The sequence below is a fragment of the Patagioenas fasciata genome, chromosome 29, assembly GCF_037038585.1.
Source record: "Patagioenas fasciata isolate bPatFas1 chromosome 29, bPatFas1.hap1, whole genome shotgun sequence".
In the NCBI taxonomy this organism is placed as follows: domain Eukaryota; kingdom Metazoa; phylum Chordata; class Aves; order Columbiformes; family Columbidae; genus Patagioenas; species Patagioenas fasciata.
In genome coordinates this window covers 4,060,724-4,083,326 of record NC_092548.1, presented here as the reverse complement: position 1 = coordinate 4,083,326, position 22,603 = coordinate 4,060,724, and the positions used below count along the sequence as shown (strand labels likewise).

At 51.3% G+C, this 22,603-nt stretch overlaps 1 pseudogene; it reads left to right on the top strand.

Annotated features, from left to right (window-relative positions):
* The first annotated feature begins 13,623 nt into the window (after positions 1-13,623).
* LOC139825811 (dynein axonemal heavy chain 9-like) overlaps positions 13,624-22,603 on the top strand; it is a 248,318-nt pseudogene continuing 239,338 nt past the window's right edge.

Here is a 22,603-nt window from a genome sequence, read left to right as displayed (position 1 = left end):
ATGGGCCCCGGTGACAAAGGGGGTCCCTATGGTGCCACAATGGGCCCTGGGGACAAAGGGGGTCCCCTGGATGTCACAATGAGCTCTGGGGACAAGGAGGGTCCCCAGGATGTCACAATGGGCCCTGGGGACAAAGGGGGTCCCCTGGATGTCACAATGAGCTCTGGGGACAAGGAGGGTCCCCTGAATGTCACAATGGGCCCTGGGGACAATGGGGGGTCCTGGGATGAAACAGTGAGCCCTGCAGACAAGGGTGGTACCCACAGTGTCACAATGGGCCCTGGGCACAAGGGGGGGTCCCCATAGTGTCACAATGGGTCCTGGGGACAAGTGGGGTCCACAGGATATCACAATGGGCCCTGGGGACAATGTGGGGTCCCCTGAATGTCACAATGGGCCCTGTGGACAAGGGGGTGCCGAGGATGTCACAATGGGCCCTAGGGACAATGGGGGGTCCCCTGAATGTCAAAATGGGCCCTGGGGACAAGGAGGGATTCCCAGGATGTCACAATGGGCCCTGGAGACAAGGGGGTGTCCCCAGGATGTCACAATGGGCCCTGCGGAAAAGGGTGGTACCCACGGTGTCACAATGGTCACTGGGCACAAGGGGGGGTCCCTATAGTGTCACAATGGGTCCTGGGGACAAGTGGGGTCCCCAAGTGGGGTCCCCAGGATGTCACAAGGGCCCTGGGGACAATGTGGGGTCCTGGGATTTCACAATGGGCCCCAGTGACAAAGGGGGTCCCCTGAATGTCACAATGGGTCCTGGGGACAATGGGGGGTCCTGGGACGTCACAATGGGCCCTGGGGACAAGGAGGGATCCCCAGGATGTCACAATGGGTACTGGAGACAAAGGGGGGATCCCCATGGTGTCACAATGGGCCCAAGTGACAAGGAGGGTCCCCACGGTGCCACGATGGGTCATGGGGACAAGGGCGTCCCCCAGATGTCACAATGGGCCCTGGGGACAATGGGGTTGCCCAGGATGTCACAATGGGCCCTGGGGACAATGGTGAGTCCCCAAGGTGTCAGAACGAGCCCTGGGGACAAAGTGGAATCCTGGGATGTCACAATGGCCCCCAGTGACAAAGGGGTTCCCCATGGTGCCACAATGGGCCCTGGGGACAAAAGGGGTCCCCAGGATTTCACAATAGCACTGGGGATAAAGGGGGGTCATGGGATGTCACAATGGGCCCTGGGGACAAGGGAGATCCCCATGGTGTCACAATAAGCCCTGGGGACAAAGTGGGGTCCTGGGATGTCACAATGGGCCCCAGTGACAAAGGGGTTCCCCATGGTGCCACAATGGGCCGTGGGGACAAATGGGGTCCCCAGGATGTCCCAATGAACCCTGGGGACAAACGGTGGTCCTGGGACATTTCAATGGGCCCTGGGGACAAAGGGGGGACCCCAGGATGTCACAATGGGTCCTGGGGACAAAGGGGGGTCCCGTGAATGTCACAATGGGCCCTAGGGACAAGGGGGTGCCGAGGAGGTCACAGTGGGCCCTGGGGACAATGGGGGGTCCTGGGACGTCACAATGGGCCCTGGGGACAAGAGGGGATCCCTAGGATGTCACAATGGGCCCTGGGGACTAATGTGGTCCCCACGGTGTCACAATATGTCCTGGAGACAAAGGGGGGTCCCCAGGATGTCACAATGGGCCCTTGGGACAATGGGGTTCCTGGGATGTCACAATGGGTCCCCAGTGACAAAGGGGGTCCCCAGGATGTCTCAATGGGCCCTGAGGACAATGGGAGGTCCCCATGGTGTCACAATGGGTCCCCAGTAACAAGGGAGGTCTCCACGGTGCCAGGATGGGTCCTGGGGACAAGGAGGTCCCCAGGATGTCACAATGGGCCGTGGGGACAAAGAGGCTGCCCAGGATGTCACAATGGGACCTGGGGACAAGGGGGTCTCCAGGAACTCACAATGGGCTCTGGGGACAATGGAGGTTCCCCAGGATGTTCACAATAGGCCCTGAGGACAAGGGGTGGTCCCCATGCTGTCACAACGGGTCTCCAGTGACAAGGGGGTCCCCAAGGTGTCACAATGGGCCCTGGGGACAATGGGGGGTCCTGGGACGTAACAATAGGCCCTGAGGACAAGGGGTGGTCCCCATGATGTCACAACGGGTCTCCAGTGACAAGGGGGTCCCCAAGGTGTCACAATGGGCCCTGGGGACAATGCGGGGTCCTGGGACGTCACAATGGGCCCCAGTGACATGGGGGTCCCCAGGATGTCACAATGGGCCCTGGGGACAATGTGGGGTCCTGGGATGTCACAATGGGCCCCAGTGACAAAGGGGGTCCCCTGAATGTCACAATGGGTCCTGGGGACAATGGGGGTTCCTGGGACGTCACAATGGGCCCTGGGGACAAGGAGGGATCCCCAGGATGTCACAATGGGCCCTAGGGACAATGGGGGGTCCTGGGACGTCACAATGGGCCCTGGGGACAAGAGGGGGTCCCCAGGATGTCACAATGGGCCCTGGGGACAAAGAGGGGTCCCCTGAATGTCACAATGGGCCCTGGGGACAAGGGGGTGCCGAGGATGTCACAATGGGCCCTGGGGACAATGGGGGTCCTGGGACGTCACAATGGGCCCTGGGGACACAGAGGGGCCCTAGGACGTCAAAATCAGTCCTGGGGACAAGGTGGGGTCCCCTGAGAGTCACAATGAGCCCTGGGAAGAGAGGGGGCTCCCAAGGACATCACAATGGGCCCTGGGAACAATGGGGGGTCCTGGGACGTCACAATTGGCCCTGGGGACAAGGGGGGGTACCCATAGTGTCACAATGGGTCCTGGGGAAAATGGGGTCCCCAGGATGTCACAATGGGCCCTGGGGACAATGTGGGGTCCTGGGATGTCACAATGGGCCCCAGTGACAAAGGGGGTCCCCTGAATGTTACAATAGGTCCTGAGGACAGTGGGGGGTCCTGGGACGTCACAATGGGCCCTGGGGACAAGGAGGGATCCCCAGGATGTCACAATGGGCCCTGGGGACAACGGGGGGTCCTAAGACGTCACAATGGGCCCTGGGGCCAAGCAGGGATCCCCAGGATGTCACAATGGGCCCTGGACACAATGGGGGGTCCTGGGACGTCACAATGGGCCCCGTTGACAAGGGGGCATCCCCAGGATGTCAAAATGCGCCCTGGGGCCCAGGGGGGTCCTGCGATGTCACAATGGGCCCTGGGGACAAAGGGAGTCCCCTGGATGTCACAATGGACTCTGGAGACAAAGGGGATCCCCACGGTATCAGAATGGGCCCTGGGGACAAAGGGGGGTCCTGGGATGTCACAATGAGCCCTGCGGACAAGGGTGGTACCCACGGTGTCACAATGGGCCCTGGGCACAAGGGGGGGTCCCCATAGTGTCACAATGGGTCCTGGGGACAAGTGGGGTCCCCAGGATGTGACAATGTGTCCTGGGGACAATGTGGGGTCCTGGGATGTCACAATGGGCCCCAGTGACAAAGGGGCCCCCTGAATGTCACAATGGGTCCTAGGGACAATGGGGGGTCCTGGGACGTCACAACGGGCCCTGGGGACAAGGAGGGATCCCCAGGATGTCACAATGGGCCCTGGGGACAATGGGGGGTCCTGGGACGTCACAATGGGCCCCAGTGACAAGGGGGGGTCCCCAGGATGTCACAATGGGCCCTGGGGACAAAGAGGGGTCCCCTGAATGTCACAATGGGCCGTGGGGACAAGGGGGTGCCGAGGATGTCACAATGGGCCCTGGGGACAATGGGGGGTCCTGGAATGTCACAATGGGCCCTGGGGACAATGGGGGTCCCCAGGATGTCACAATGGGCCCTGGGGACAAAGGGGATCCCCACGGTATCAGAATGGGCCCTGGGGACAAAGGGGGGTCCTGCGATGTCACAATGAGCCCTGCGGAAAAGGGTGGTACCCACCGTGTCACAATGGGCCCTGGGAACAAGGGGGGGTCCCCATAGTGTCACAATGGGTCCTGGGGACAATGTGGGGTCCTGGGATGTCACAATGGGCCCCAGTGACAAAGGGGCCACCTGAATGTCACAATGGGTCCTGGGGACAATGGGGGGTCCTGGGACGTCACAATGGGCCCTGTGGACAAGAAGGGATCCCCAGGATGTCACAATGGGCCCTGGCGACAATGGGGGGTCCTGGGACGTCACAATGGGCCCCAGTGACAAGGGGGGGTCCCCAGGATGTCACAGTGTGCCCTGGGTACAAAGAGGCGTCCCCGGAATGTCACAATGGGCCCTGGGGACAAGGGGGTGCCCAGAATGTCACAATGGGCCCTGGGGACAATGGGGGGTCCTGGGATGTCACAATGGGCCCCAGTGACAAGTGGGGGTCCCCAGGATGTCACAATGGGCCCTGGGGACAAAGAGGGGTGCCCTGAAGGTCACAATGGGCCCTGGGGACAAGGGGGTGCAGTGGATGTCACAATGGGCCTTGGGGACAATGTGGGGTCCTGGAATGTCACAATGGGCCCTGGGGACAATGGGGGTCCCCAGGATGTCACAATGGGCCCTGGGGACAAAGGGGGATCCCCAGGATGTCACAATGGGCCCTGGGGACAATGGGAGTCCCCAAGGTGTCAGAACGAGCCCTGGGGACAAAGTGGAATCCTGGAATGTCACAATGGCCCCCAGTGACAAAGGGGTTCCCCATGGTGTCATAATGGGCCCTGGGGACATAAGGGGTCCCCAGGATTTCACAATAGCACTGGGGACAAAGGGGGGTCATGGGATGTCACAGTGGGCCCTGGGGACAAGGGAGATCCCCATGGTATCACAATAAGCCCTGGGGACAAAGTGGGGTCCTGGGATGTCACAATGGGCCCTGGGGACAAAGGGGGGTCCTGGGATGTCACAATGGGGCCCAGTGACAAAGAGGGTCCTCATGGTGCCACAATGGGCCCTGGGGACAAAGGGGGTCCCCTGGATGTTACAATGGGCTCTGGGGACAAGGAGGGTCCCCAGGATGTCACAATGGGCCCTGGGGACAAAGAGCGTCCCCAGCATGTCACAATGGGCCCTGGGGACAAAGAGGGGTCCCCTGAATGTCACAATGGGCCCTGGGGACAATGGGGTGCAGTGGATGTCACAATGGGCCCTGGGGACAATGGGGGGTGTCCAGGATGTGAGAATGAGTCCTGAGGACAAGGGGGGGTCCCCATGGTGTCACAATGGGTCCCCAGTGACAAGGAGGGGTCCCCATGGTGTCACAATAGGTCCTGGGGACAAAGTGGGGTCCAAGAATGTCACAATGGGCCCTGGGGACAAAAGGGGTTGCCATGGTGCCACAATGGGCCCTGGGGTCAAAGGGGGTCCCCATGGTGCTACAATGGGCACTGGGGACAAAGAGGGGTCCTGGGATGTCACAATGGGCCCTGGGGACAAGCGGGGGTCTCCATGGTGTCACAATGGGCCCCAGTGACAAAGGGGGTCCCCTGAATGTCACAATAGGTCCTGGGGACAATGGGGATCCTGGGACGTCACAATGGGTCCTGGGGACAAGGAGGGATCCCCAGGATCTCACAATGGGCCCTAGGGAAAAAGAGGGGTCGCCTGAATGTCACAATGGGCGCTGGGGACAAGGAGGGATCCCTAGGAAGTCACAATGGCCCCTGGGGACAATGGGGGGTCCTGGGACGTCACAATGGGCCCTGGGGACAAGGGGGGGTCCCCAGGATGTCACAATGGGCCCGGGGGACAAAGGGGTGCCGAGGATGTCACAATGGGCCCTGGGTGTAGTGGCAGAGCCCCCCCCGCCCCAGGGGGATGGGGTTGTCGCCAGCCTGGCTGAGAGGTGAAGCCAGAGACAAAAGAGACTAAAGGAGCACCATTAGAATGTAATAATGAGTGAGCAATCGCCGGACACATGCGTGCAGAGCGCGTGGACAGCACATGCAGCCTAGCATGTTATTGTATAGCACGAGTTACAACCAATCACATTGTTGTAAGGCGCGTGGACAGGGCAGCTTTGCTATAAAGCCAGCCCGGTCCGACAATAAAGCGAACTCTGTGAACATCATATTGGTGTGTCAGGTTCCGTGGCTCGCATGGATAAAGCAACACTTTGGTGACCCCGACGTGATCCTTCGTATCGAAGCAAGATCGCCGGAAGTGAAGACGCGAGGACGCCACCTGGGGGCGACACCAGCCCAGCGCTCAATCATAGCGGAAAGTAGGCCTACGAAGAAGCAGGTGGCATGGGAAACACGGCATCCGTGGAAGAAAAAATAATAGTGAGAAGTATTCTGCAGCTGGCTGCAAGAACAGGAAGAATTTTGGAAAAAGACGCGGTGGAGCACCTTTTACTATTCGCCCAGCGTAAGGGCTGTGTTCGTTCGACGGATGAATTTTTTTCTCCCGATACATGGGAGGACATAGGGACCGAACTATGGGAAGCGGTTACAAGGGGGAGCCGCGAGGCTTGCGATCTCGCCGGACCCTGGCGGGAGGTCAGGCAGCTGGTGCAGGAAGTCTCAGAGGAGCCGGAGCTGTGTGCCGTCCCCTCGGAGCCGCCCGCCGCAAGCTGCCCACCCTCCGAGGACTCCGAAGAATCAACACCGCTGGTATGTCCCGTATCAGATCTGGAGTTCTGGGGCGGAGAGCAAATTATACCCTCTGCGCCCGTTGAGCCATTGCCTGGCTCCGACAACGAATGGCAGCAACCGGCAAGTTTCAACAAGCCAGGACAAGTTAATCCAGCCGACGTGCCCTTGCCGGAGGAGCCGATGGAACACCAGGACGGAGCGCGCAGAATCGCCCTGACTGCCAGGAGGAGAGCGACGTGCAGAGCCTGAAGGACTTACTGAGACGGCAGGAGAGCCAGATGCAAGAAGTTCTAGAAGCTATGAAACGACTAGATGGCGGTAACGGTAAAACTTCGCGGTTAATAGCATATAAAAAGGCGTCAGATGCAATTAAGGACGGGCTGGAGGCAATTGGCAGGGAATGTGAAAAACGGGGAAAACAGGAAAGGGAGGGGGTGGAATTAGACCTCACTCCGGAGGAGCTCCGTATCAAAAGGGAGCGAATACAAAAATGGGCTAGACAATGTGTTGAAGATGGGATGTGGTCTGTAAGAGAAGCAGATGAATATTTGAGAGCGCGATATGGAAAAGGGCTGGAGACTGGGTTAGCAGATCGGTTTGCAAATATGCGTCGACTTACTGATCCACAGGGAAACACAAGGGAATTGTATAGCAGTGATAATAATGATAATTTGGGTGCTGCCCCTGTGCATCAGGGTAGAGATATTCCTCGAGATCATTCTTATAATGCAGGGCAACGTTGGCAAGGGGTAATCAGAGATGCAACTATTGAAGGGATCACGTTACCTGGTAGTATTACAGCAATGCCAGTGCACATAGATAATAGAGGACAAAGGCAGTGGTCGCCTTTTGATTGGAAAACGGTTAAGCAATTGCAAAGTGCAGTTATGCAATATGGTATGGATAATAAGCATGTGATGCAGCTAATCAATTCATTTTTCAAGGGGCAAGTACTAACTCAAACAGATATTAGGGCATTGATGGAGTTATTGCTTCCTCCAACGGGGTATTTGCTGTTCTTGGACACGTGGCAGGGGAAAGTGGAATTGGCAGTATTAGAAAATGTTCGTTTACCAGCTGATGATCCGTTGCGGTTAGCGAGCATGGACCAGTTACTGGGTCGTGGGCAATATGCGGATGGTGCTACTCAGGCAGCACTTCATCCAAGGATTTTGCAGCAAACGCAAGGGCTTGCCTTGGCAGCAGTGAAAGAATTGCCAAATATAGGTAACCCTGTGCCACCCTATTCTACAATAAAGCAGGATCCTGGGGAACCATATATGAAGTTTGTAGATCGCTTGAAAGAAGCTATAGATGCCTGTCCTAACTTGACTCCAGAGGCAAAAGCTGCTGTGGGGAAAGATTTGGCTATGATGAATGCAAACACCCAATGCCAACAGATATTAGCCGGTTTGGGAAAAAGTGCTTCTTTAGCAGAGATGGTGGAAGCTTGCACACGGGTACCAATTATGCAACAGGAGGTAGAAAAAGCAAAAATACATGCTCAAGCCCACGCTGCGGCCTTGGCTGCAGCACTTAAGCCTGCAATGAAAGGTCGAAGCCCTTCTTCTCGCGGCCTAGCATGTTTTACTTGTGGACAAACAGGACATATTAGAAGAAATTGCCCTCAGTATACTCGGAGAGGGGGACCTAGTAATGGCACTAGTCAGTCACCAGCCCCTCTCAATAATTTGCGCTTTGATGGCACGTGCAGTCGGTGTGATAAGTATGGACACCGAGTAGTGGAGTGTCGATCAAGATTTAAAAAAGATGGGACACCGCTGCCGGGAAACGGGAGGACCAGCGCCAGGGGCTGGGGCGCGATGACACCACAATACCAGCCGAGAGGGGGAGCAGCCATGGTTGCTTGTCCGAGCTCAGGGCAGCAACCTCAGGAAGCGCAGGCGTCGATCTGGCCGTGGGAACAGATGTCACAATAACAGACCGGTCTGTACATGTAGTTCCATCTACAGTAACAGGGCCCCTAGGGTATGGATTGAGTGCACTTTTAATAGGTTGTTCTTCTGCTTCAAGACAGGGGTTGTTTGTTTTGCCAGGATTAATAGACTCTGATTATGTTGGACCCATAGGTATTATGTTGCAAGTCTTAACACCCCCTGTGACTATTAAACAGGGGACCCGTATAGCACAATTGGTACCTTTTAAAGCATGTGTTCCAAAGGCTTTAAATACAGAAAGAGGTCAGAAAGGTTTTGGTTCTACTGGAGCCCCTGTGGTTGCTTTCACGGAAAAACTGACTTTGGACAAACCATCTAGGGTAGTTTCCATTATTGGGCCTGGCAGTGAGATTAAGAGGAAAAGAATGCTTTTAGATTCAGGCGCAGATGTGACGATTATCCCTCGCACTGACTGGCCTTTGTGTTGGCCTTTAGAAGCAGTAAATACCATGGTAGTGGGGATAGGGGGGGCCACTCCCACCCACATCAGCACACATATGGTTAAGATAAGGGAGGAGGGCGAGGGCTTAGAGGCATGGGTACGACCTTATGTTCTAAACACAACAATTGCATTATTGGGAAGGGATGTGATGTCTCAGTGGGGAATAGTTATGCAGTCACCTTTTTAATAATGGCCATTGCAGCGAGCGACACCCGGCCATGTATGAAGCTGAGCTGGGAAACAAATGATCCTGTCTGGGTGGATCAATGGCCATTACCAAAAGAAAAGCTCGCACATTTAGAGGAGCTGGTTGAAGAGCAACTCAGTCTCGGACATTTGGTCCCTTCCACCAGCCCGTGGAATACACCTGTTTTTACTATCCAGAAGAAATCAGGGAAGTGGCGTTTGTTACAGGACCTCAGGGCAATTAATGCAGTAATGAAAGATATGGGGGCACTACAACCAGGTCTTCCTACCCCAACCATGCTTCCAAAAGATTGGGATATAACTGTCATTGATCTGAAGGATTGTTTTTTCACGATTCCTTTACACCCAGAGGATTGTGAAAAATTTGCCTTTACTGTTCCAGTGCTTAATCATCAAGCTCCCACAAAAAGATATCATTGGGTAGTGCTACCTCAGGGAATGAAAAATTCTCCTACTATTTGCCAATGGTATGTAGATTTGGCTTTAAAATCATTCAGGCAACAACACCCTCAGATGATCATCTATCATTATATGGATGATATCCTTTTGTGCAATAAAGAGAAAATTAGTAAGGACATAATAACTCAGTTGACAAAGCAATTAGGTCAATGGGGTCTGGTTGTGGCACCAGAAAAGGTACAGCAAACTGCACCATGGAAATATTTAGGATATGAACTAACTCAGGCCATGATTAGACCTCAGAAGCTTACTGTGAAAGCAAAGATAGCAACCCTTCACGATGCAATGAAGTTAGTAGGGGACTTACAGTGGATAAGAAATGTTGTGGGTATTACAAATACAGATTTGCAACCGCTGTTTAGTCTCCTCCGTGGGGGACGAGACCCCCAAGAACCACGGTGCCTCACACCAGAAGCACAGAAAGCGCTTGAGCAGATTGCAAGAAAAGTTTCACAGAATACTGCTCAGCGGGTAAGATCAGAATTGCCTGTTACTCTCTATGTCTATAATACCAATAAGGAAGTGGCAGGACTTTTGGCCCAGTGGAGCACGGAAGAAAAGGATCCATTGGTAATATTAGAATGGATATTTTTAAACAGCCAAAAACAAAAAACCATCATTCAGAGGTGGGAAGCCATTGCCCAAGTGATAGTGAAAGGACTAAGCAGATTTCTGACATTGTCTGGACTATATGTTGCTAAAATTGTGATCCCTATTTCCCTCAATTTGTTTGAACAGATCCTTCTCAAACATGACGATCTTGCCTCAGCTCTTGCCCGGATTCCGGTGCAGGTGGACAATCATTATCCACCACATCCTATATTTAAGACCAACCTCCCCTTAGAGCCTATGTCAATTTTTAGTGAGCATCCACTAGATGCTATAACCATTTTCACAGATGCGAGTAGTCGCTCATGCAAAGGAGGCTTTGTATGGTTTGAGAATGGTCAGTGGCATTCACAGATTGTCATAGCTGAAGGATCGGTTCAAATTTTAGAATTGCGAGCGGTGACAGCAGCATTGCAAAAATGGCATAACTCTCCAGTTAATCTGGTAACAGATTCTCTTTATGTTGTGGGAATTGTACAAAGAATACATAGAGCACTTTTGCAGCGAGTTTCCAATTCCTTGTTGTTTGAAGCATTGTTAGATTTGTGGAACGTATTAGATTATAGGACAGCACCAGTATTTATCATGCATATAAAAAGCCATACTAACATACCAGGTGGTCTAGTAGAGGGAAACAGCATCATAGACAAACTTGTGGCAGTAGCAGATATATCCCCTTTTGAACAAGCCAGACAAGCTCACGAATTCTTTCATCAATCCTCAGCAGCACTCCGAAAGCAGTTTACAATTACAAAGGAACAAGCTCGAGCCATTATTGCAGCTTGTCCTGATTGTGCCCGCATAGTCCCTCTCCAACAAAAGGGAGTAAATCCTCGGGGCTTGCAGCCAGGTCAGTTATGGCAAACTGATATTACTGAATTTGCACCATTTGGCAGACAAAAGTACATTCATGTCTCCATAGATACCTGTTCAGGACTGCTGTGGGCTACAGCCTTGACCTCAGCAAATGCAAAGGCAGTAAAACGTCATTTACTACAAGCTTTTGCTGTCATGGGTGTCCCTACACAAATCAAAACAGATAATGGTCCTGCATACCACTCTGACAGACTTGCAGCCTTCCTCACCCAGTGGAAGGTACAACACCTGTTTGGAATCCCTTATAATTCTACTGGCCAAGCAATTATTGAGCGTGCACACCGTGCATTAAAAATCTTTTGTCTGTTTTGAAAAAACAAGGGGGAATTGGTGTGAGCCCAGAAGAGGTATTGATGAAGGCATTGTATGTGCTGAACTGGCTTAATCCTAAAAGTGAAACTGAAATGGAACCGGTTGTTATGCACCATATCAAAAATGTCAAAGATTTTTCCGAAAATGTGCCTAAGGTTAGTGTGTTTAATCCGACAACACAACAATGGGAAGGTCCTATGTCACTAATAACCTGGGGAAGGGGATATGCTTGTGTTTCTACAGGTAACCACAAAAATTCATGGATCCCAGCAAAGTGGGTGAGACCTTGGCCAGCTAACAGAGAAGAAACCGGTTGCAGTGATGACAACCCTTAACCTCAGACATGTTATCGCTTTAAGCAATGAATGTAGCCAATGTTGAGAATACCACTTTGTAAAACAGAGCAGCAATTAATTTTTTGTTATTGGACATGTTCACAGTTATGAAGAGTTTGATTGTATGTGTTGTTTGAACTTAAAAGTTAAAAAGATAGAAGATTTGCCGAACAAGAAAATAACAGAAGATACTGGGGTTTTTGGGGTGAATGCCTTGTTTGGTTAAAAGGAATATTGAAAACAGGTTTGTTCTTGTTAATTGTAATTGTATTAGCCTTAATGTTCTTACCCTGTATTTCACACTGTATTTAAAGCATGATATGGCGTATTGTTAATATTAAATAAAAGAGGGGGAGATGTAGTGGCAGAGCCCCCCCCGCCCCAGGGGGATGGGGTTGTCGCCAGCCTGGCTGAGAGGTGAAGCCAGAGACAAAAGAGACTAAAGGAGCACCATTAGAATGTAATAATGAGTGAGCAATCGCCGGACACATGCGTGCAGAGCGCGTGGACAGTACATGCAGCCTATCGTGTTATTGTATAGCACGAGTTACAACCAATCACGTTGTTGTAAGGCGCGTGGACAGGGCAGCTTTGCTATAAAGCCAGCCCGGTCCGACAATAAAGCGAACTCTGTGAACATCATATTGGTGTGTCAGGTTCCGTGGCTCGCATGGATAAAGCAACACCTGGGCAGTGCCAGGCGGTGTGAGCAGGACAGAGCTGAGCACACAGCGGGTGGGACGGGGTCTGTGACACGGACAGGGAGCAGACCCAGGGACAGAGACACAGCTGCAGGAGCACAGACATGGGCAGGAAGAGTTAACTGCTACCAGAAATGCTGGGGATGGGATTTAGGAACCTCTCTCACATCCCCTGCAGTGCAGACACATTTCCCAGTGCAACCCCTGATCTCCTCTCCTCTCCATCAGAGCCTCTGCCCCGAAGCCATGGGGTCCAGGTCCTGAGTCTCCACCTCAGCAGCTGGACCTCCAGGGGAAGGGTTCCTGGAACGTGAAACACAAAAAAGGTGCTAAAAGTACTTGCTCTACAGTGTCATTTCATGAGTGGCAGCAGCACAGTCGGGTAAGGAGAAGGTTCCACAGCATGCCCGTCTGCCTTTCCGTCCTTGCTTTATTTCTCAGAAGCACTGCAGTGTCCTTCCCTGTTTCTCCACCTGTTCCTGGAGCTCTTGCTCTCTGGGGTTGGGGTGGGACATGCAGCTGAAATATTCCCATAGTATGCATGGTCTTAGGAGCAAAGCACCGTGACTCAGCCTAAGTAGATCTGCTGCTTATTCTTTTGTACTGCCAGCAGATTGTGGAAGTAGAGTATAAAACCCATCCTTATGGAGAGATCTGTGCATTTTAGGCTTAGTCTAAGTAAGTGGGACCGGCGGGCAAGGACTGAACCGGAACGGCGGGGCGGTTGGTCCTACGCAGGGACAGGAGCTGGACGCGACCGAGCGAGCCTCTCGCGGGTGGCTGCGGGACAGTGTACGCGACGCTACGAGTCGAGCTTTTCGACCCTCGCGATCCGTGCACACGCTCGGCGAGTCCGTGTCTGGAGTTTCGGGGCTCGCGCGTGGCGTGGGGATGCGGGTTTCGTGGCGGTGGTTTTTTTTTTTTTGGTGGGGGTTTATTTCGGCAGGGGCGGCGGGGTCGTGGTGGTGTCGTCGTGCCCCCCACCCGCACCTGCCGCCGCCGCCGCCGCCGTATAATTTCACTTCGTGTTCCGGCTCAGACTGCACGGCGAGCACAAACACCCCCCCCCCCCCCGCCCGCACCCCAAAGCGCGGTCTCTCCCGCCCTCGCCTTGCCCCCCGCCCCCTCCGGCCCACCCGCGGGAAGGGCCGGAGGGGGTCGGCAACTGCGCGCGCCGCGCATGCGCGCTCTCCCCGCCGCCCGGCAACCGGCCCCCTGCCCCCCGCCAGGTGCCCAACGGTCAGTCGCTCGGAGTCAAGCCCGTCGGGCGGGCGGTCGCGGGGAGGCCAGCGCGGGAGCGTCTTGCCGATCGGCCGAGGAACCCCGCGCGCGGGTAGGCAGGGAGGCAGGCGGGCCGGGACGGGGAGACGGGGACGGGGACGCGGTGTCTCTATGCCTCCCCGGGGGGAGGCAAAGCCGCTGGCGGGGTCGGTTTCTTCTTCAGCCCGCGGCCGGGGCGGGCAGCGGGCCGAGGGACCGAGCGAGCGAGCCACCGAGGAAGAAGCGCGGGAGGCGGCAGCACGGGCAGGTGAGGGGGTTAGGCCTCCGACAGCGGGGCTGAGAAACCGCGGGACGCCCGCGTGCCCCCCCCGCCCCCGTCCACCCCCCCCCGCCGTCCACCCCCGTCCACCCCGGGCACGGAGCCGGCAGGGACGCCCCGGCTTCCCGGGGGGGAGGCGAACTCGCTGGCGAAAGGCCGGGGCGGGGGGTGGGGAGGAACTCTGGGCGGGGATGGGCGGCCGGGCTCGCTGCGGCGGACTGGGGCGGGCAGGCGGTGGTTGGGGCCGGGGAAGGCCGCCGGCTGTGCTCTCATTGCCCCTCCTGGTACAGTGTTATTTGGAGCACAGAGTTTAGGGGATGGACAGTGAGCAATGAACGGTTATAGAGTTGAAAAGAAAAATGACCCTATCTAAAGGACAGTCTCTCCCAGGATGTGAGTCTCTGCAGTGCAACCCTTTGCTAATTGCAAGGCAGAGAGCAGATGATTCAGTAAGTGGGGTTTATGGATCACAAATAGACATTAGTAGAAAAGATGCCCTGGGAAGGTTCAAAATATATGGAGGTACAAATGCCTGGGTAGAATGGATCAAATATATGGTGCAAAGCCTAAACGAGCAATTGCTATGCCTGTGCAGCAGGAAGGCCTGTGGCCCAAGTGGTACCCTTCCCTCTGGGGTGGAGCGAAGATTGACAGGGGATGGAGTGCGTCTTAGCCTTATGCCAAGACTCTACGGCATGGAGAAATAAGTCGTGTCATACTCTCTCCCTCCTGTTTCCAGCTTTGCAGGGAAAAATATCAAAATCCCCCTGGCATTTTCAGGAATAATTGGAAATCATACTGCCTGTCTCTCACGACGCGGCAGGAATGATACCAAGTTCCTAGGAACATGAGTAGGTGTGCAGAGACATGGGAAGTTGGTCCTCATATGTCCTCAGATGCTTCTTGAGTGGATCTTTGGTGGTACTGTGGGAAGATGACACTTCATTCCATTTTATCCCCCACTGGGAAGGTACCTGTGACGTCGTACAATTGGAAATTCCTTTTACCCTGGCATTTGAACACTGTGATCCATCAGGGCAACAGAAAAAGGAGTTGAGGGCTTTCCTCTGATGACAGGGTTTATTTCAATTAGATTGGGGTCCCCAGAGGAGTCCCCAAGGAACACAAAGCAAGAAGTCAAGTTAGCTGCGGGTTCTGAGTCCTTTTTGTTTTGGTAGGTAACTACAAACAAGAGTGTAGACGGGATAAATAACATTTATTTATAAGTTATACTAGACAAGCAGTTAAATGAATCACCAAGCAATTAGATGCTACTAGTAGAATGGCATGGGAAAATAACATGGTCCCAGATAGGATGTTGGCAGAAAAAGGTGATATATGTCTAACCACAGCTTCAGCAGAAGAATTGGCTGAGAATTCAGGTGTAGATAGTCCACTCATGGGATTGTTAGAATCTTGGTTTGGAATATTGAGAGAAATTACTTCTTTAGTCGTAGTAACAGAAGCACTGATTTCTATAGCGTGCTACATCATTGCGTGTCTGCGAGGACTTGTTCAACACCTTATTGGACAGCTCTATCAAAGCAAGTGCCTTTAGGGCCACTGCCATGCTCAGGTAAAATGATCCTGCTAAAAGAACAAGAAGAAAGAAAGAACAGCAAATGCATAACTCCAGAAGAAAAACGTGAAATCGTGTTGTCTAGGCTTGAAGCCACCTATACAACTGTATCATAAGAAAGTGCAAAACCTCCTCCATTTCAGTCCTGCAGCTCAGCACTAGTTTTTCCTCTTCCCTCCCTTTGTCCTGCTCCCTTTGCTTTCTCCCTTTGTTCCATATCCTTCTGCACAAAACCACCGTGACTCAGCCTAAGTAGATCTGCCGCTTATTCTTTTGTACTGCCAGCAGATTGTGGAAGTAGAGTATAAAACCCATCCTTATGGAGAGATCTTTGCATTTTAGGCTTAGTCTAAGTGTCTCAAGTAGCCGGGGTTTTTGTTTGGGCCTAATCCATCAGGTCTGATGGCTTCCCTGCTCGTCTCCAGATGTATGTGGTAGAAAATATAAAGCAAGGAAACGTCCTTTGGCCCAGCCTTGCCTTATTTCCTTCTCATCCTGTTCTCTGTGCCAGCCTCTCTCACTAAGCCCTCGTCTGGCTGCATGTCTCTTCTTTCCTCTCTCCTTTTCTCAAACTCTCCTGCTTCCTGGCTTTTGTCTTTCCATTCCTCCATTTCAGTCCTGCAGCCCGGCACTAGATTTTCCTCTTCCCTCCCTTTGGCTTGCTCCCTTCGCTTTCTCCCTTTGTTCCATATCCTTCTTTCCGACTTGTCTCTTGGAGACTTTTGGCCACGCTGGACCCAAGTCTGGGGATGTTTTGGAAACTTTTCCGAGGCCTCGCTGCTGACAGGGGGGACAGCAGGCAGTGACAGGCCCGGGGCTGACAGGCTCCCCCTCCCCTAGGGGGCGCTCGGCTGCCACACCCAGCTGACATAGAACCTTTGTCACAATGCCCGCTACCGTGGGGAGGATGCGGGCACTCTGCGGGTGACAGGGACACAGCCGGACTTGGTGTCAGCTCAGCAAGTTCTCAGTTCCCCAAAGAAGCTGAATGAGGTGTGTTTAATACAGTAAGGTGTTACGTATTCATAAGGACCCCAGGAACGCCTCTACATATTCATAACCTTTCCCGCTTCTTCTTAAAATGAGTCCCAGGTGATCATTTCCGTAGTCTCCTCCTTGACCCCTCCCTGTTGCACCTGCGCAGTGCCATCTGGTGGTCTTGAGGAGGGTCTTTGGATGAAGGCTCCTTCAGCCTCGTCACAGTGACCTCTTTACCTTTGGCTCATTATGTTGAGTGGACTGGAACCCAAGCTGCCAAGTCGATTGAAATCAGACTGGTTCCCCCCTTTTGCTGTAAATCTTCGTTATCTCGTCTTCTCAAGTTTACATCTAGGTGCTGTAAAACCTCTTACCTTGGCATTCGACGAGGTTCTGTTTTTTCTTAACATAATGGGTTAGTTAGTTAGTTAGTTCCCTCTGTCAGTTCCCCCCTTTTCGGGAAGGTTAGTAAATTCTTGTACTAACGTGATGATTCCCTATTTAACCTTTTCTCAGACCACAAGTAAGAAGGCTGCTTCGACAGGAGAAGACTTATCTTTCTCCCTCAAAGAACAAACAAATTCTCATGTTGAACAAAACATTCGTGTTGCTCTTCTGGGGCAGCTGATGACCGGGTGGCTGGTGCCCCGGCAGCAATGGCATCTGTTGGGCTGCAGCGGGAGCTCGCGCTCTTTGGCGTGGTGACCCCGCTCACTGCAGTTCCTAGCGCTTTCCTTTTGGGTTTCTTCTTCCCAGTGCGATGGCCAGGTCCAGTTTGGTGTTATCTTTTAAAATCATTAGTTTATACCCCGTTCCTTTTGCTGCCATTTCAGGATCTATAGGCGTGCCTGAGATTTGCATGGCTTGGACTACTGAATGTATTAACCGAACAAAGCACGGGGTCATACGTGGCACAAACAGTAAACCCAGAAATGCACATACTATCATGAAGCCTATTTTCTTCCACCAGGCTCCCCCAAATAAGTTACCCCACCAATGGCTAGTAAGTATAGAATTCCACTTCTGTACTGGTACATGTGCAACGCGTTTTATCTCCTCTGCTATTTTCATTATGGCTTCCCCATCGTTATCTCTTTCCAAACAACACTCCGAAGTATTCAGTTTCCCACAGACGCCCCCCTCTCTTCAGCTAAAAGCCAATCTCACGCTCCCTGATTTTGGTACACTGCAGCTCTGGTCTGAGACAATTGTCTCGCTATGAGATTCGGTGCCTCAGCCGTCTGGTTGCTTATTATTTCAACCACTGCTTGCAACCGAATCATTTGGTTTAGCACATATATAGGGGTACGGGATCCCCAGTTTCCATCTCGGGCCCATGTGGCTGGATCATAGTATTCAAATATTCTTTGTGCAGGCCATTCACCATCTTTCCAAGTTTGCATTCCTCCTATGGGGCATTTATTAAACTCCTCTCTGTTTCAAGTTTTGTCTTGCCCTCCCCCTCCATCTGAATAGCCCCTCCTACCAGCTTGTGTAAAACAGATGCTCTGTTGTCCCCTAGGGCAGGAGGCAGAGCCTACAGCGAGTCCACCTTTCTCTAGGTTAGTTGCTACCCATAATTTCTGCCCTTGGATTTCACACTTCTCCAATTTTGTTCTATCATAACATCCAGAATTAATACGAGTGTGATAATGTAGAACATACTGGGTTAGTCTTCCTATTCTCACACGCTTGTAGCATTTGGTACAGTGAGAGAGTGAGAGAAAATGGAATGCTCTTATTGTGGAAATGTGGGATATTTACCCCGAGGACGGCAACTGTTAGAAATGACTAAAGGAGGAAAACTCAATACACTTTGGAAAATCAGAGGGGCTGAAAATATTTGTGGTGTTTCTTTTTTGTGGGGCAACTTGTTTAAATGGCAAAGGGGCATGTAATTGGTAAAGTAGGAGGTAATGAGGTCTAGTTTTTAGTAAAAACAGAAGCTACCCTATCCCTTCTAAATTCTACCCTAAAAAGATCTAAAACTGAAGAAAGAGTTGTAATAAACGGGGTAGCAGGGAGGAAGGAGAGACAATTATGAATAAATTCCTATCTGTGATAATAAGAATTAAAAGTGTATGGGGAAGGAATATATTAGTGGAAGATTCCCCAGCTTATTTATTAGAGACAAACGTTTTACAGGCTCTGGGTGTGGAAGCACAGTTACTGCCTGGGGGGGTGATAAGGAGAAAATTTGAGAGCTATTCTATTACCTGGAAGTTTGTGTTGGTTTTGGCCAGGGTGGAGTTAATGTTCTTTGTGGTACCTAGTATGGGACTATGTTTTTTGATTCGTGCTAAAACCAGTGTTGATAATACAGAGATGTTTTTGGTACTGTTGAGCAATGCTTGCACAGGGTGGCCTGTTCTGCCTCCCACACTGCTCCACCAGCAAGTGGGCTGGGGGGAAGCGACAGCCAGTGGCACACTTATCTAAGCTCTTAGAGCCAGTGTCTTGAGTGTGTGCAAACTGCAGCAGTCACCGCTCTTCTGGTGAAAGAAAGCAGGAAATTAAACCCTGCTGCTTTCCTGTGGAGAGATGACAATGGGCTGCACCTCCTCATAGATGGGACTTCAGGGATAATTCAGGGGAAAAGACACAATGGGTGTGCCATCGTTGAAGGTGTGAGTGGTGAAATAAGAAACGGGCAGGTTACCTAATAACTGGTCAGCTCAAACATGCCAGCTATACGCTGTCAATCAGGCACTGCAAATGTTAGATGGAAAAGAAGGTACCGTCTGTAACGGTTCTAGATATGCATTTGGAGTAGTGCACACCTTTGGGAAAATCTGGGAAGAATGGGGTCTAATGAATAGCAAAGGAAAAGAATTGGTTCGTGAAGAACCAGTTGGACAAGTGTTACATAATCTGATGTCACCAATAGAAGTGGCTGTAGTACATGATGTCCATTGGGACATCAGAGGGGAAACTCCTTTTGTGTCAGGGGAGATTGGTTATCAGATGAAATGGCCTGAGAAGCAGCCTTAAAACCTGAAGTGATAACTGTAAGTTATCTCACGCTTGAGGTCCTGGCCTCACAGGAAATTCCAGTTTTTGATGAAAAATAAGAAGTCCTCCAAGAATTAGGAGCCAGGGAACAGAGTGGGAAATGGGTACTCCCAGATGGTAGAGAAATGTTAAATAAGCAAATCATGAGGGAGGTATCAGCGATTCTACATCAGGAGAGTTATTGGGGAACACAAGCAATGTGTGACGTAATACGGGAATTTATACTATAGCCAAGCAAATTTGTGAAAGATGGGTGGTTTGTAAAAGACTAAATAAAAAGGCACTTAAAAAGCAGCCTGCAGGAGGGCAGGGTCCAAGTTTACAACTCTCTCAAAATATTCAAGGTGATTTGCCTGTAGCTGGTCGAATTAAATACATACTAGTGTTGGTTGATCACCTTGCCAGCTGGGGAGAAGCTTTCCTCCTGAGCACTGCCGCAGCAGCAGTGGTAGCAAAAGTTTAATAACAGGTGGACCTCCACAGTTTGAAACTAAGGATTTATTTCTCAAAAACTCTATACTCGGGTTGTCTTGCCTATCTTCTCTCAGGCACAAGGCCTTCTGGCACAAACTCTGCCTTTAGAGTTTGCAGCTCACAAGTTTCAGCCTGAAAACTGGGTCCTGGTCAAATCCTGGAAAGAAACGGAAGCTTCAGCCAGATTGGGAAGGAGCATTTCAAGTTCTGCTGCTCACCGAGACAGTGGTACGACCAGCTGAGAAAGGGTGGACTCATTAGACACGGATTAAAGAGCCAATGGAACCTCCAAAGGACAATGACGAGTGGCAAGTATTGACAACTGATGACCCCCTTCGACTAAAGATACAGAGATGAAAATGAAATGAAACCTTTGGGGATTGTTAATCCTGTGTATGTAGAATTTACAAATGGGTTACTTAACAAACGTCACTGAAACTGAAGGTTCCCTAACAATTTGAGTAGATGATTGCCACATCCTTAACTGTGGGGATGTACAGAGCTAAAGAGAATGGAGTTATGAAAAGAAACGTGTCCAAGGGGCCTGAGTCTAAGGATGATTTAAATAAGTGCACAGTTTTTGTTACTGTCTCTCATTGCCCCTCCTGGTACAGTGTTATTTGGAGCACAGAGTTTAGGGGATGGACAGTGAGCAATGAACGGTTATAGAGTTGCAAAGAAAAATGACCCTATCTAAAGGACAGTCTCTCCCAGGATGTGAGTCTCTGCAGTGCAACCCTTTGCTAATTGCAAGGCAGAGAGCAGATGATTCAGTAAGTGGGGTTTATGGATCACAAATAGACATTAGTAGAAAAGATGCCCTGGGAAGGTTCAAAATATATGGAGGTACAAATGCCTGGGTAGAATGGATCAAATATATGGTGCAAAGCCTAAACGAGCAATTGCTATGCCTGTGCAGCAGGAAGGCCTGTGGCCCAAGTGGTGCCCTTCCCTCTGGGGTGGAGCGAAGATTGACAGGGGATGGAGTGCGTCTTAGCCTTATGCCAAGACTCTACGGCATGGAGAAATAAGTCGTGTCATACTCTCTCCCTACTGTTTCCAGCTTTGCAGGGAAAAATATCAAAATCCCCCTGGCATTTTCAGGAATAATTGAAAATCATACTGCCTGTCTCTCACGACGCGGCAGGAATGATACCAAGTTCCTAGGAACATGAGTAGGTGTGCAGAGACACGGGAAGTTGGTCCTCATATGTCCTCAGATGCTTCTTGAGTGGATCTTTGGTGGTACTGTGGGAAGATGACACTTCATTCCATTTTATCCCCCACTGGGAAGGTACCTGTGACGTCGTACAATTGGAAATTCCTTTTACCCTGGCATTTGAACACTGTGATCCATCAGGGCAACAGAAAAAGGAGTTGAGGGCTTTCCTCTGATGACAGGGTTTATTTCAATTAGATTGGGGTCCCCAGAGGAGTCCCCAAGGAACACAAAGCAAGAAGTCAAGTTAGCTGCGGGTTCTGAGTCCTTTTTGTTTTGGTAGGTAACTACAAACAAGAGTGTAGACGGGATAAATAACATTTATTTATAAGTTATACTAGACAAGCAGTTAAATGAATCACCAAACAATTAGATGCTACTAGTAGAATGGCATGGGAAAATAACATGGTCCCAGATAGGATGTTGGCAGAAAAAGGTGATATATGTCTAACCACAGCTTCAGCAGAAGAATTGGCTGAGAATTCAGGTGTAGATAGTCCACTCATGGGATTGTTAGAATCTTGGTTTGGAATATTGAGAGAAATTACTTCTTTAATCGAAGTAACAGAAGCACTGATTTCTATAGCGTGCTACATCATTGCGTGTCTGCGAGGACTTGTTCAACACCTTATTGGACAGCTCTATCAAAGCAAGTGCCTTTAGGGCCACTGCCATGCTCAGGTAAAATGATCCTGCTAAAAGAACAAGAAGAAAGAAAGAACAGCAAATGCATAACTCCAGAAGAAAAACGTGAAATCGTGTTGTCTAGGCTTGAAGCCACCTATACAACTGTATCATAAGAAAGTGCAAAACCTCCTCCATTTCAGTCCTGCAGCTCAGCACTAGTTTTTCCTCTTCCCTCCCTTTGTCCTGCTCCCTTTGCTTTCTCCCTTTGTTCCATATCCTTCTGCACAAAACCACCGTGACTCAGCCTAAGTAGATCTGCCGCTTATTCTTTTGTACTGCCAGCAGATTGTGGAAGTAGAGTATAAAACCCATCCTTATGGAGAGATCTTTGCATTTTAGGCTTAGTCTAAGTGTCTCAAGTAGCCGGGGTTTTTGTTTGGGCCTAATCCATCAGGTCTGATGGCTTCCCTGCTCGTCTCCAGATGTATGTGGTAGAAAATATAAAGCAAGGAAACGTCCTTTGGCCCAGCCTTGCCTTATTTCCTTCTCATCCTGTTCTCTGTGCCAGCCTCTCTCACTAAGCCCTCGTCTGGCTGCATGTCTCTTCTTTCCTCTCTCCTTTTCTCAAACTCTCCTGCTTCCTGGCTTTTGTCTTTCCATTCCTCCATTTCAGTCCTGCAGCCCGGCACTAGATTTTCCTCTTCCCTCCCTTTGGC